At 43.5% G+C, this 13,347-nt stretch overlaps 1 protein-coding gene across 2 annotated transcripts in view; it reads left to right on the forward strand.

Annotated features, from left to right (window-relative positions):
• BMP4 (bone morphogenetic protein 4) overlaps positions 1–13,347 on the forward strand; it is a 220,614-nt gene that overhangs the window by 290 nt on the left and 206,977 nt on the right. Inside the window, exons 1-2 of one of the 2 annotated variants that reach the window (XM_069950741.1) lie at positions 1–228; positions 813–856. The gene's annotated coding sequence lies outside the window, so the exon portion shown is untranslated. The remainder of the gene's footprint in view (positions 229–812; positions 857–13,347) is intronic. The other variant, XM_069950740.1, reaches the window with a different exon arrangement.

Here is a 13,347-nt window from a genome sequence, read left to right on the forward strand (position 1 = left end):
CTGTATAGTGGAGGTGTGTGGTGTGGGTTCCTGTATCCTCTCTCCCTAGCAGGAACCGCCAGAGCAGTAACAAATCCCCATAGAAAACCTCTCCTGCTCTGGACAGTTCCTGACATGTACAGAGGGGACAGCAGAGAGCACTGTGTCAGACTGGAGAGAATACACCACTTCCTGCAGGACATAGAGCAGCTGATAAGTACTGGAAGACTGGAGAACTTTAAAATAGAAGTAATTTACAAGTCTATATAACTTTATGACACCAGTTGATTTGAAAGCGAAAACATTTCAATGGAGTGCCCCTTTAAGATAGCCATACATCTTCAATAACTGATAGCAGCAGAACAATGTTCTGAATGTCCGTTATATCTCCTGCCCGGCCCCCGTCCTCCCAAAACATTTGCCACAGCTGAGTGTTCCTGTGTTCTCTATGGAGAGGGGAGGTGTAACCTGCAATCGGAGCATTTTTATCATGAAAAAGCAGTTTATAGCTCTCCCCCCTGTTTTCATGGTTCTCTTATGGAGAGGGGAGGGGTGGAGGGAGATGAGGCACCAAAACAGGACAACAAAGAGTTAATTTACAGCTACATCACCGGGCTATCTCCTCTGAAGTCAGCACTGACCTCTCTGACCTCTTTCATTCTTGCAGCGGAATGAAAAATGTAACGCCATAGAAAATGACAGTACAGAGCATCGCAGCTTTTATTTTGAGACCCACGGTCACCATGTGAATTGGTTTTAAAATAGATTGTACTTTATTATATTGTGTTGTGCTTTGCATTTATTCATAAAGTAAAATTCCTTTTTCCCTTTAGATCCAATAGTAAAGTGAAGTGGATTTACGCCCGCCATCTTTATGGTAATAGTCATTTTTTAGTTACTTTCATTATATTGTATTTCAGTTTACTGTGTGCGGAAATGTGTCAGTCTTTGTTATATTCTCTGTTGTATTTATATGTTGAGTATTTTTAAGGATGTGATATTTTGTATATTTAGGGAAGCCATTACAATATGGCGTGGGAAGGGGAGGGGGGGTGGTGGAAAGGGAGTCCGCTACATGCATTCCAGGTCCGTGTCCCGTGCAGAACACGGAACGTGTGAGTGAATGAAGTACTGACACGAAGCTCACAGGTCACAACCTGGGTGATGGACTGGCTGCTCATGATGTGTCACTTCCGGAGCCTGACAGGGGACCCACAGCTGGCCCCGCCGCTCACCACCGGCACAGGGAGAGGTAAGTTAGTACTTGTAATTAATTTCCCCCTGCCCCTGCTGGGTGCAGGATTTTAAAATCCACCCGACTTCTCCCTTATGCTAGATTCACACGTAACAGATCCGTAGCAGATCCCTTACTGTTGTTCTGAATAGGGTTACATACTTGCAGTGGAGTATGTAAACGCTGTCCCACCCCCGTTAATCCACGGCGGCCCGGTGCATACATCACCTCCTGTGGCTCCCAGCGTCCTGACCTCCCGCTTGGCCAATCAGTGCACTCGCCGCAGCCACTGATTATCTGAGCGGGAAATCAGCCTGCCAGGAGCCACAGGAGGAGGCCAGATCGCGGACCAGGTAATGTACGTTTACATACTAGCAGTGGAATATAAAAATTTTACTGCGAGTATGTAACCTTATTCAGAATGACAGTCAAGGATTCGCAGCGTGAAAACCGTTGCAGAGCCGTTATGTGGGAATCTAACTTTAGGCTGAGTTCACACATAACTGATCCGCAGCGGATGTCACGCTGCGAGTTTGCAGCGAAATCCTCTGTGAATTCTTTACTGTCATTCTGAATAGGATTACAAACTTGCAGTGGAATTTTTATCCCACTGCGAGTATGTAAACGTCAGCCCCCTCAACCCGCGGCCGGTGCCTACATTACCGATCCATGCTGCAGCTTGCTTTGGGGGCTCCCGGCATCCTGACTTCTCGCTTAGCCAATCAGTGCGCTGCCCCGCTGCAGCCACTGATTGGCTGAGCGGGACTTCAGGATGCTGGGAGCCCCTAAAGCAAGCTGCAGCATGGATCGGTAATGTAGGCACCGGTCTGCCGCGGGTTGAGGGGGCTGACGTTTACATACTCGCAGTGGGATAAAAAATCCACTGCAAGTATGTAATCCTATTCAGAATGACAGTAAAGTATTTGCAGCGGAGTTCGCAGCAAACTCGCAGCGTGAAATCCGCTGCTAACTAGTTGCGTATGAACCCATCCTTAGGCCTTGTTCACACACTGTATTTTTTGATTAAACAGGTTTCGCATTTACTACTATGTAATCGTGGCCGAAGTGTATGTACATTTTATACAGTCCAGCCGGGATTACATGCAGCCGCACAGAAAACTTACATATCTGTTTTGTGCATCCGCTATTCATTGAATAGCGTCCACCACTAAATAAACTGTGCAGACAATGTAAAATGCGGTGCTGGCTGTACTTTACATTGTCTGTTATGGTCATTTGGAACACGGTTGCACCCAAATGTGCCCACATTTCAGTTAGAAAGAAGCAATGTTCATCCGGCCCGTACTGCAGTATCGGCTGGGGTGAACTTCACAGACAGTGGCCGTTCTGTAACATGGCCGTGTCACAGAACGGCCGTTGTTATACAGCGTCTGAAAATGGTCTTAAGCTGATTTCTAGCATATCACTTTCTGTTATCAGATGTTCTTTAATGCTTGCAGTATAATGTTTGAACACTAGGTGGCACCAAAAGTATTCTTTTGAACCAAAGTTGTTAAAATTGGTTTATACATGAAAACCTGGTGCTTTCTAGGTGATGATGCTCTGACAGCAGGAGACACACAAGACGCAATACATAAATAAGCTACATTATAAGTTAGTTTGGCAAATAATGAAAAGATCACCTCTTATCCAGACCAGATAGTGTGTGACATATTTTCAGTCCATCATGCATTATACATAGTGTTGAAAAGAATGGGGATAGTCCTTTACACCTTTAACACTAAAACTAGCACTGTATACTAAAGCCTCCCATCAAAAGAGGGGTGGCCTCAGTATTAGAGAAGCAGGCGGGTGACTGTTTGGTGCATTGAGGGGGACTGGACCAACCCAGTGCATGAAGTTGGCTAATTAGCATATTAGTTAAATGCCTTTTACACTGCTTTTTCCCATCGCCTCCAATGATAATTTCCAAAGTGGGCAATAGTGTGCTGCTGACAATAGTTGCCTGATGTTATCGATTTATTGCCAATTTGGGGAAAAGCCACAATAAGGCTAGGCTCACACTGCATTTTGTGCCTTCAGTACAGTGTGTGATGTTTTGATTTGGCTCTATTCGCTTTAGTACTTTTTTTTTAATTTATTTTAATCAACTGGTGTCAAAAAGTTATACAGACTTGTAATTTATTTCTTTTTAAAAATCTCCAGCCTTCCAGTACTTATCAGCTGCTGTATGTCCTGCAGGAGGTGGTGTATTGTTTCCAGTCTGACACAGTGCTCTCTGCTGCCACCTCTGTCCATGTCAGGAACTTTCTAGAGCAGCAGCAAATCCCCATAGAAAACCTCTCCTGCTCTGGACAGTTCCTGACACGGACACCTTTGGTTCAGTGTTTATGCTATTTTAGATTAAACTTGTGTGATCCTATCTGTATATGGCAGGATGGGGAACCTTTCGCCCTCAAGCTGATGCAAAACTCCAATTCTCATCCTTTTAACCCAAACCCCAGTGCCAAATCTCTGGTAGACACACTGGCCTCTGTTTACTAGGGACGTACATATGACAGCTGCACCAATCGTTGGCCTCAGCGGGTGCAAGGTGTACTACAGGCAACATGGCTCCTATCTCACATGCAGTACCATTCACATCATCCCTTTACTGGGAAAATAAGTTACATGCTGGAAATTCTGCCTCCAATTATTTGGCACTATGGCACATTTAGGTATAGGAACTCTCTTGGTAAGCTTTATACACTACATGGCCCCCTGTTAGAGCCCTATTACACAAAACGATTATCGTGCAAATTATCTTTATATAGTTCAAATTTAATTAATAATCGTTTTGTGTAAATGCCGGCAACGATTAAACAACCAACGAGAAATCGGTCATCGTCCGTTTGGGGCTGACACCAAAATCATCGTTAATCGCTGTAATTCTGCATTGGTTCACTAATCGTTCAGTGTAATCACACGTCGTTCCTTCATTCGTTGGGATTACATGGAGTAAGCAATTGTAGTGATGATTGTAACTACCGATTATCGTTCTGTGTAATATGATGAATGACTTCAGGTTAATGATAAACAATCTCATTTGCAAGCTTTATTAGTGACCTCGGAGTGCGGCATAAAATCCAGCAATCGTTTCTCTCTGGATAATTTTCTAGATTAGATGAGAAAACCTTGCCTGGTCAGATGGATCCAGATCTCTGTGGAGAAACATGGCCGGTCAGATGGATCCAGATCTCTATGGAGAAACATGGCCGGTCAGATGGATCCAGATCTCTATACAGAAACATGGCCGGTCAGATGGATCCAGATCTCTATAGAGAAACATGGCCGGTCAGATGGATCCAGATCTCTATAGAGAAACATGGCCGGTCAGATGGATCCAGATCTCTGTGGAGAAACATGGCCGGTCAGATGGATCCAGATCTCTACAGAGAAACATGGCCGGTCAGATGGATCCAGATCTCTATAGAGAAACATGGCCGGTCAGATGGATCCAGATCTCTATACAGAAACATGGCCGGTCAGATGGATCCAGATCTCTATAGAGAAACATGGCCGGTCAGATGGATTGGATATTTGAGGAGAAACATGGCGGATCACAGGGATCCAAATCTCTATATAAACATGGCCTGTCAGATGGATCCAGATCTCTATGGCGCCATGCTGATGGCAAGGTCAGATTTTAAATTGGTCAGGCTGGTGAAGTAGATGTAATGGTGTGGGGGAGTGGGGAATGTTTTCTGGGTTCTCTGATACCAATGAATTGAAGTTTGGACAGTACGGTCTATCTCGGCATCATGGTGACCAGCTTTATCCTTTCATGGAAGTTCGGCGCTATGGCAGGGGAACACTTTAAATAGGACACTTCCTGAGGGTCGTTTAGTCATTGATTAGTTCTAGGAACATGGCAGTGAGTTTTTCTTGCTGTCTTTACAGTCCCCAGTACTTGTTCCTATAGACTGGCTGCTCAGAGTATGCTGACGGCTGCTACTCAATGAGGGCTGTGATAGAGCGCCCTCCAGTGTAGATTACTGCTATTACGGTTTTCCTGAGAGTCTGTAGACTACAGGCTGCTGTATGCCAGTGGGAGATTTGGAGAGGTCATCATCTCATTGCACCGTGCACATTGGTCACAAAAATACCCATTCTGTAATTGTAGCAGCAGAGTGGATACATTCAGCCTTAATGGCTATGTGGACGTCTGTGGGAATGATTTACGCACAAATAATTCTTAACCCCTTCAGCGTTGCGTTGCGTTACACATCGGCCCCCAGCCTTTTTGTTTTGGTGCTTTGCATTAAAAGCCGCAGAAAGAGTCCAGTCACACAACCGGCAGTGCAGATGAAATGTTTGACATTTCCTGCTCTCGGCTTCCTGTATCTGTTTTTCCTGGATATGAAAGGATATTTTTTTTTAATGCTGAATAATACAGAAGGCCACAGCCTGGGTGGCCACCTCTCAAAGCCACTGCACGTGCGCCTAACCCGGGACTTTACTCAAATACCATAGAAATATGCTGTCATTTTTTTTTTCTTTCTCTTCCTCTTGTGTTTGTTCTTAAAGCTAACAATAATCAAACAGTAGTTGGAAGGAACTCTGCTCTGTTTTAATTAAGTAGATGATTAATCTGGCATGGCAGCCCTGCCAGCCGCCGAGTGCCTCCGCTCCGCAGACATTAATAGTCCCTTATTCAACTCGTGCTTCCTTTTTCTGACGGTTCTCATTTCTTTGTAGTTTATCTTGAGGATCAAAGTTTACCATTGGCCATTGTGTGGGTTTTGTTGCTTATATTAGAAGTAGAGTGCATATACCTTTTTAATGTGTGTGTGTGTGTGTGTATGTATGTATGTGTGTGTGTGTGTATATATATATATATATATATATATATATATATATATATATATATATATATATAATATGTGTGTAATATATATATATATATATATATATATATATATATATATATATATATATATATATATATATATATATATATATATATATAATATATTTCACCGAAGCTACTATAAGAATTGCTGGTCTGTCCTATAAGACTGTGTGCAGACTAGGTTTTTTCTGGTCTGTTCTTTAAGATGTAAACAAGGCCGAAATGTTACATCTAACAAAAAGCTTTGAAATAACATGTTTATTTCTATTGAGTTTATTGTGGAAATTTTCCTTTGTTCCCACTTATATAAATTTTACTTACGAAATTGTTACGGATGTAAAATGAAATGCCAGGGACTGCTCTTTGGCACACATGCGGAGATGTTTTGCAGTATGTACTGGTTAATACCTACCAACAGTACAACAACGAAGGAGGAGTGGGGACAAGGTCATGGAAGCACAAGGCTCATTGGTGCGTCTGTGTGGAGGGTTAAAGGGGTTATCCAGCACTACAAAAACATGGCCACTTTTTCCCCCTCTCTTGTCTCCAGATTGGGTGGGGTTTGTGACTCAGTTCCTCCGAGCGTCCTGAGTGCCGGCCGCCCTCTTCAGCGTCATCGGCTGCTCAGCCGCGATTGGCTGAGCATAACTGTGCTCAGCCAATCTTGGCTAAGCAGCCGATGACGCGGCCGCGTCATCGGCTGCTCAGCCGCGATTGGCTGAGCCAAACTGTGCTCAGCCAATCGCGGCTGAGCATCTGATGACGCTGAAGAGGGCGGCCAGCACTCAGGACGCTCGGAGGGATTCGGCCCGGCCGTCCGAAGACGAAATAGCAGACTGAGTCGGCATGTGACAGGTATGTATAGCGCACCACACTTCCGGGTACACAGGTGGGGGTGGTGGGACACGGGGAAGGGGGCCATTCACAGACTTAACATACATTACAAAGTTGTATAACTTTGTAATGTGTGTTATTCTGTCAATAATTCTTTACTGCCGCAATACCCCTTTAATTGCAAACCACACCTGAACTGGAGACGAGGGGGAAAAGTGGCCATGTTTTTGTAGGGCTGGATAACCCCTTTAAAGAGGGTTAAACCCATTGATGAATGACCCACAGGCTAATAATTGGGGCCAGCACTCTGCTCATCTTATTGGTGGTGGTGGGGGGGGGGGTTCTCGACATTGGGACCCCTAATTATCATAAGAATATGGGTCCTGTCCTTCCACAGTGCTTGGCTATCTTCAGTGGCCCATAGTTTCAGACTTTTGAAATGTGGGAACATCAGACCCCTGTTCTTGTGACTGGTTGGGTTTCCAGAAGTCAGACCCCCTTGGATCAGACAGTTATCACTTACCCTTCAAAAAGGTGATGAGCAAAGATGAGTGAACCTGACGTAAATTGTGAACCCTGAACAGTCTGCATTTTACTCCTGCTGCCCGGAGAAGGTGGATCCAGCCCGAGGATTGCCAGGCTATAGCCATGCTTTCCAGGCAGTTCTTGGGCTGCATCCACCTTCTCCGGGCAGCAGGATAAAAATGCAGACTGTTCAGGTTCATGTGAACTCCAGTTTTCTGCAGGTTCACTCATCTGTAGGCATAAACCCTGTTAGGAGCATCCGTCACAGATTTAAGATTTTTCTTTTTATGGGAAAGAATGCAGCTTACTGCGTTGAGCACCGTTGTGACAAATACTGCAGTCTTATCCCACAACCCATTAGAAGTCAGTGGGGTCTGTCAGTCGCTTGGATCCAGCTTCCTATTATGACAGGAGCCACACTACACATGTGAATAGAGCCTGAGCCCTTGGATCTGCCTCACTTCATAACCGAATGGAATCAGCATTGTTCTGTATTATGTTGCCTTTCTCACTCCTTATGCCTCATCTGTTGCTAAGTGTTTTCAGGCTTCTCCTTTACAAGTGGCACAGATGAGAAATGGTCCACTTGGGAGTCGTTCAGAAACCCTAATGAATTGTTAAACTGAGCAAAACGATTTCTTTCTGGGATCTGACTGTGACTTGTAAATATGTTTTTCCTGATAAATTACATTTTATGTCTTTTTATATCTCCGCTGTTTTGTCTTGGTCCTGCATTCTTGTCTAACACTTGCTGACGATTCGAGTCGAGTGGAGTTGCCGAACTGTTTGAGTTCCACAACGTTTTCGCTCGGCACTTGACCCCTGGCGTCTGAAGAAGTTGAATACAGCCCTAGGGCCGGCTGCAACCAACTTCTCCAGATCCTAGGTGTCAAAAGCCATACATTCAGTTTTGGAGAATGCTGCAGAACCAGAACTGTTCGGCAACTCCGCTCAACCCCACTCACGATATATCGTATAACGTATTTTCCGGCGTATAAGACGACTTTTAACACCAAAAAATCTTCTTAGAAGTTTGGGGTCGTCTTATACGTCAGGCATGGTTGCCCCATATGGTGGGGGGCTCAAAAATGCCCACATCCCCACCGTATGGTGCGACCACTATAAAAAAACACAAACATTTAACTCACTGCATTGGCGCTCCTCTCATAACGTTTCCGGCGCAGTCAGTGTGACGTATACTACCTACGCCGGAGACTGAGATCGCCGAACCTCTCCCGGGCAGCCGAGCGTCTCATCGGAGAGGCTCGGAGACGCTCGGCTGCCGGGAGAATAAGAGAGGCTTCGGGAACTTCCGCCGCCTCTATCATTCTTCCGAAGCTGTCGTGGCAGCCGAGCGTCTCCGAGCCTCTCCGATGAGACGCTTGGCTGCCTGGGAGAGGTTGGGCGATCTCCGGTGCAGGTACTGTCAGACTGCCTGCAGCGGGAACAGTATGGGAGGAGCGCCGATGCCAGGAACGGGCCCCAGGTTTTATATTATTTTTCTAATTTTGCTGCAGTTAACCCCTGCCTGACCGGTCAGGCAGTGGTTAACATTTTCCGGCGTATAAGGTGAACCCCTGACAATCTTCTTAAAAGTCAGGGGTCGTCTTATACGCTGGAAAATACGGTATTGCATATATTAAATAGTATAGAAATATCATAAGAACTTTTATTCCTTATGTGTCAATGGAAGAGTCCCTATTCCTGATTGTTATATGACATCAGGTCAGTGGTTCTGCAGGATCGTGCACAGGTATATGGAGAATGTACATACATTTAATAGTAAGTAAAAATAGGTATAAGACTATACTCTTTAACCCTTTTCATCCTGTAAAGGTTGTTAATTTCCCCCCAGCGCCCATAGACCACATGGCAGTCACATAGAGTTATTACCCTGCATTTATAGCGCTAAATATCTGATGGACTCTGTATAAACACATTCCAATATTACTCGATGGTTATCTTAATCCTGAATGACTGTGCAATAGAAAAATCTGACAATAAAAATGCAATATCCTTAATATCAACCATCTGTCTGAAGGGGCTAAGCCCTGTAAACTGTACTTATTACTCCCTCGCTGTGATTCGCCTATTAGTGTTACTGCTCCGGGAATGGACGGCTCTGCTACAAGCCCATTAGTCTGCTCAGCCATTTCACTCTGTTTGTAGAACATGATCTCCCTAAGCCAGAATTGATCTTTTTCACAATGAGTGACTGGATCCAGCTTATGTTCTTGGGTTTGAGCACTGTAAACATATTTTATGGAGGGATTTGTTGGGCTCGCAGCGGCTGAGACAACACTTTGTAATTTGGTTTTCATGTCATTTTAATTGAACTCACAACAGAAATAAATAGAAATTTTATTGTGTTATCTTGGTTTCACCAGTTTAACATTTTGTTCTCTGGAAATTCACCATATAAAAGAGGAGCCAAGCATGTCCGGCATTTCATCTCTTAAGATGGAGTCCTATAATACTGAGCTTGGGTACAGTGTCCAGGATCAAGTGGCTATATGAATGTTATCCGTGAAAAGGATGTATACATGGGTCTTTAGGGCTCTTTACCTTATTACATGGGACAATGATCGGCAAACAGGAACACTCACTGCTGATCATCATCTGTGTTTACGGGGGTACTCAGGAATTAATTTTTTTCTTTCAAATCAACTGGTTTCAGAAAGTTATATAGATTTGTTATTTACTTCTATTTAAAAATCTGCAGTTTTTTAGTACTTATCAGCTTCTGTATGTCCTGCAGTAAGTGGTATATTCTTTCCAGTCTGACACAGTGCAGCTGATAAGTCATGGGAGACTGGAGATTTATTTAAAAAATATGTAAATTACAAATCTATGTAACTTTCTGACTCCAGTTTATTTAAGAAAAAATTGTTGGAGTACCCCTTTTAATGGGCCAGCAGTCATAGCCCTTCCTCCTATGTAAAGGGGAATGTGTGGCTGACTGTTAAGAAATGATTCAGCCATACAATTGATTGTGCCTGGTAAAGGCTATGCAGAAGAGCAGCGATCTCACTGATCATTGGGCTGCATCCAAGTGCCCTTACAGAGGATACTAGCTAACTGGTTCAGTAGGGACAGCATGTCAAATCAACCTGGTCAGCTGCTGCTGGTTCAGACAACAGCTCACCTGGAAATTGGTAGAGGAAAGAAAGCCGCTGCCAGATTCATCTGGCAGTTGCTATTCTCTCTGAGAATAAGAGGAACTCTCAGACACAGACTGTCAGAATTTATTATTTTTATTTTATTTTTGCAACAAGATCTACTGTTGGGAACGGGAGACCCTCCTATATACATCACAGGATTGTACAGTCCCAGAAAATTTAGCCCATCTGTCTGTAATGTATATGGTTTACTGAAATTTTTTTGTTAGAGACGAGCACAACTCGAGCCCGCTTGAGTCCATCCAAACCTGGAAGTCTCAGCATTACTGGTGGCTGGAGAAGTTGGACGCAGTCCTAAGGAGTCTTGGAAAGCATGGATAGAGCATATGGCTATATCCATGTTTTCCAGGCAGCTGAGACTTCTGGGTTCGGAGGGACTTGAGCATGCTTGAGTGTCACTCTAATCTCTAATCTTTATTTACCCAACAGGAGACATTAGGTAAGGCCATTGGGCAGTTCCCATATACATCTAATTGGGAATAGTGTAAAAAAAATAAATAATAATAATAGCAACCTCTGTCAACATTTTTTAATCCCATTGCTATCTTTATATGCGACCAGTTAAATCCCTGCTATGTGTGGAAGGTAGCTATGTCAGCCATATTTGTGTATTAGTATCTGTAAGGCAGGGATGAGGGATGACCTTCAATACTATATGTAGATGTACATAGCCTTAGACCAGGGATGAGGCACTATCGGCCCCCCAACTGTTGCAAAACTACAATTCCCATCATGCCTGGAGAGCAAACGCTAAAGCAACAGCTAAAGGGCCAATGTTGCCTCATCCCTCGTCTAAGGCTATGTACATCTACATATAGGAGTGGAGATGATCATATGGCAGTGTCTGACTACGACTACCTTATAAAAGAAAGGGAGGGGACGATTATCATGCGAAAAATCGTTATATCGTTTGAATTTAAACGATAACCGTTCAGTGTAATTGAAGGCAACGATCAAAAAATCGTTCGTATGTTGATCGTTGATTTAGATCTAAACCTAAAATTATCGTTAAGCGTTCGCTGTAATTCCACATTCGTTCGCTCAAGTTCCGCATTTTTTCACTAATCGTTCAGTGTAATTGCACATTATTTTGCTGGGATCAGAAGGAATAAACTAACATAGTAACGATTGTAGTAACCATCATAACTAACGACCATCGTTCTGTGGAATATGGTGAATGATTTCAGGTTAAGGATAAACAATCTCGTTTGCGATCTTTAATCGTTAGTTGTTAATCATTAGAAATTGCTCCGTGTAATAGGACCCAAAGGCACTTCTGTGTCAATGGGTGGTGCACGTGTACTGAGACAGTCGAGAAAGGCCAGCGTCGAAACGTTGTGCTGAGTTTATTATGGATATGCGTTTTCTACAATAAAACAATGAAGCATTTACGGTGAGTGCCAGGATTGACTTTTAAAAGTACAACTAGCTTATAGACCTATGTTCTGTTCCTGAATACTAGGTATGTGAGAAACATACATATAATGTAAATATGTTGGATGCGAAACTTAAAATTTTGTCTAGAAGTTTCTTGCGGTCCTTGATTTTTCTCCAGGGTATGGAGTGACCATTCCTTTTCGGTGATTAAACCCAAAGGCATTTGGTCCTAGTGACTAAGCCGGAGTTTACTGGCCCTAGACGTCTCTTGATAAACATCTTTGTGAATGAAATCTGCTTACAAATGCAAACTGTGCTTCCCTCTCGCAGGCCTGTGTTAGTGACCAGTGGCTCCAAGGTGGTGCAATCCGGGGCAGTAAAGAGGTAGATAGGAACAATTAATGGTGACACTCTGACTGGCTTAAGAGGCATGCCTGCCAAATTATGGACACAATCATGAGCTGACATGATTTATGGCCAAATTAAGTTGGAATTTTTTTTTTATTCTAGCTGTACCTTTCCAGCTTTATTCACAAGACCATATCTGCCTTATACCTCCATATCCTTGTTATGTTAGATATACAAAATGATCTGTTGGTTTTACATATTGTTGTTTGTTTGGTTTTTTTTTGCTTTCTAATTATAAACCAAGAACAAACAATATATTGACTATACGTAAGCCAAAAAGACATTCAAGGCTCTTGGATGTTCTCAGTGTACGTTTAATGGCCTTTTTATCCGAGCGTTCCCATCTGTTAGCACATTGGACCTCCTTTAGGCCTTCTCATCCACAACAATTTGTTATGGCATAGATTACATCAGGTGAAATGTGAGCAGGATCACATCTTACTATTTTTGCACAGTGAATGGAAGTCTTGACATGCTCTGTACAGCACGTTCTATCTAATCGCAGAGATGTCTATAGGATTAAGACCTGAGGACTTTAAAAGCTGGGGATGCAAGGTAACCTTGCTTTCATGTCCCCCTCAATTTACCGTAGTACAACAAAGATCTGGATCCATCTGTCCAGGCCACATTTCTCCACAAATATCGGGATCCATCTGACCGGCCATGTTTCTCTCTATAGATCTATAGAGCCCATCTGTGCTCAGCAGTGGTGAGCTGTGGGTTCCGGCGTGTTAGTTGGACGCCAGCGTTGTATTTGTCAGAACAATTCTGAACCCTTTTGATGAGGAGTAAAAAACATTCACAGGATGCTCTTTCATTGTATGTTCTTCCTTACCTGAGTCTGAGCGAGTCCGTGGCGCGAGTTCCGCTCAGACTTTTCATCTGTTTTCCTCAGTATGAAGGAGCCCTTACCGTGAAACTGATCCAGAGATAACTGATCGCTGGATTTTATACTTCAC

The sequence above is a fragment of the Dendropsophus ebraccatus genome, chromosome 13 (assembly GCF_027789765.1).
Source record: "Dendropsophus ebraccatus isolate aDenEbr1 chromosome 13, aDenEbr1.pat, whole genome shotgun sequence".
In the NCBI taxonomy this organism is placed as follows: Eukaryota; Metazoa; Chordata; class Amphibia; order Anura; family Hylidae; genus Dendropsophus; species Dendropsophus ebraccatus.